The sequence below is a fragment of the Octodon degus genome, unplaced genomic scaffold (genome assembly GCF_000260255.1).
Source record: "Octodon degus isolate 3935 unplaced genomic scaffold, OctDeg1.0 scaffold00010, whole genome shotgun sequence".
In the NCBI taxonomy this organism is placed as follows: Eukaryota; Metazoa; Chordata; class Mammalia; order Rodentia; family Octodontidae; genus Octodon; species Octodon degus.
This window is the reverse complement of record NW_004524586.1, coordinates 1,959,105-1,962,008: the sequence shown is the minus strand read 5'-3', so window position 1 is coordinate 1,962,008 and position 2,904 is coordinate 1,959,105.

Genomic DNA, 2,904 nt, shown 5'->3' with positions numbered 1-2,904 from the left:
GCTACTGACCTTTCCTAAGTGAAAGGAATATATTACCAGCTGCCTTATCTCATTCACCAGGTCCCATGTCATAGTGGCCCATGTTCCTAGAATGACTGCCTGGTGTCTACGAGGGAACAACGAGGTGATGTCCTTCAGAAATATGGGGTTGTACATTTTGGTTGGTCTGGCAGTATCCTAAAGGACTGGCATAGATATCTGCATCAGTTTTGTACTGTTCATAACAGTAGCTCTTATTGGTGGTATCTATCAGAGAACCAAAGGAGGTACAACCTTTTATGTCCTTCTTTTTGGAGCCAGACATTTAAATAAATCTTTGAGGGTAACTGATATAACAGCAAAGTAATAGAACAGAAACTAGTGGGCCCACACAATAAGGAATACTTTGTAAAAAAACAAAAACAACAACAATAACAACAGAAAAACCACAAAACAGCATGATTCTAGCCCTCAAGAAACAAAAATCAGCAATCACTAAGGAGTGGGAAAAATAGACTCAAAATTTATCATAATTGGGGGCTGGTGAGATGGCTCAGTGGTCTAAAGCACCTACTTAGAACAAGCTTAGCAAAGCACAGGGACCGCGGTTCAATCCCCCAGCACCACATGCCAGCCAGCCCCGCCCCCTGGTGGGCTGAGCTGGCCACACACACACACACACACACACACACATAAATAAATAAAATTTTAAAAAAATTTATCATAATACAGAACTGAGAATGTCTAGTTCTAAGCAAAAAAAAACTATAAAACGTACAAAGAAACAATAAAGCATGGGCCATTCATAGGACAAAAGTCAACCCTAAAGAAACACAGACAATGGGATTCTAGCTAAAGAAGTTAAGTCAACTATCTTTTAAAAAATATCCTCTAGGAACCAAAAGAAGAAACAATGACAAAGAATTAAAGGTCAGGCATGGAGGCACACAATTGTAATCCCAGCACTTGGGAGGCTGAGGCAGGAAAATGTGAGTTTAAGGCCACATACAAAGTGGGCTACAAAGTGAGCTCAAAGGCACTCTGAACTACATAACTACATAGTAAGATCCTGTCTCACAGGGAAAAAAAGAACTAAAGAAAATGGGGGAAGGGGTGAGTAAAATAAGAATATAGGACATATACATTATAAAAAAAATATTCTTTCAGCTGGAACTGCTATCTTCCAGAAATGTGCCAACAGGACCAACGCAAAGGGCAAAAGGAGGGGAACCTGGTACATGTTCTCTAGGCCTTTCAGAAAACATGCAGTTGTCCCTTTGGCCACATGCATGCGAATCTACAAAAAAGGTGACACTGTAGACATCAAGGGAATGGGTACTGTGCAAAAAGGAAAGCCTCACAAATGTTTCCATGGCAAAACAGGAAGCGTCGGCAGTGTCACCCAGAGTGCTGTTGGCATTGTAAGCAAGTAAATAAGGGCAAGATTCTTGCCAAGAAGATCAACATGCACACTGAGCACATTAAACACTCAGAGTTGTGATAGCTTCCTGAAATTTGTAAAGAAAAATGATCGGAAAAAGAAAAAAGCCAAAGAGAAAGGTGTTTGGGTTCAATGGGAGCGCCAGCCTGCCCCACCCAGGGCAGCACACTGTGTGAGGACACTGGGAGGAACCTGAGTGTTGAAACCTGTTCCTGATGAATTCATGGTATAAGCTGGGGGTGGAGTTCTGCTATTCAGCACCCAATTGGCAGCTTATGTATTCTGGGTCTTACTTAAAAACAAAATCATCCTGTGTTGTAAGGATGGTTTTCTTAGTTGTGGTGCCTTCTTACCTCAGAAATATCTGCAGCAGGGGCTGGGGAGATAGCTCAGTAGAATAAGCACCTGCCTGGCAAGCGCAGGATCCTGAGTTCAATCCCCAGTACTGCAAAAAAAAAAAAAAAAAGAAAAGAAAAAAGAAAAGAAATATCTGCAGTAGATTTTCATTGTACCTAGTAATTGTGTCTAGCTTTTATTCTTCATTGTTTTTATTGCTAAAAGATACAGGTGAAGTACTATGCAGGTGTATACCCAATTGTTGAAATATTTATCTGTGTTATGGAGAACTGAACTCAAGATCTTGCGCTTACCAGGAAGGCGTGTAAGCCGCTGATCTACCTCCCTGGCCCCATGAAATATTTATATTGGTTTGAAGATCCTGTAAATCATGGGGAAAAGATGTATCAAAATAAAAGGAAGTCACTTCAGTTAAACAAATGGAAGTCCACTTCAGTGAAATAAATTATTTTTTTTGTTTGTTGGTTTGTTTTGTTTTGTTTTTTCCAGAACTGGGGATTGAACTCAGGCCCTTGCGCTTGCCAGGGAAGCACTTATTCCACTGAGCCATCTCCCCGGCCCCAATTTTTTTTTAGTATTTTTAAAAATTGAAATAAATTGTTTAAAGCACTTAAAAAATAAAAACAAACCAAACAGAGATAGGTTGATGGTCTAAGTGCCAAAACTCAGTGTGGTGGCGCATGCCTGTAATCTCAGCACTGGGGAGGCTGAAACAGGAGGATTACTGTAAGTCTGAGCTGCGTAGTGAGACCCTGTACCAAATATATAAATGTTAAAAAAAAGAAAAAAGAAAAATTTCTGATCAAAAGACAATTTAAAGAGAGCAAAACCATAATTCACAGAAAAACAAAAACTACTTGCAGATCATGTCTGGTAAGAATCTAATATTCAAAATATTTTGAGTTTTTTGAAAAATGAGATTTCAAAGAAGATCTACAAATGACCATTAAACACAGAAACAGGGGCCAAGGAGATGGCTCAGTGGAATAAGCACTTCCCTGGCAAGTGCAAGGGCCTGAGTTCAATCCCCGGTTCCGCAAAAAAAAAAAAACAGAAGGAGATTCCATGTCATCTGTTACTAAGAAAATGTAAATCGAAACCGCAAGAGAGCTCAGGATATGGCTCAA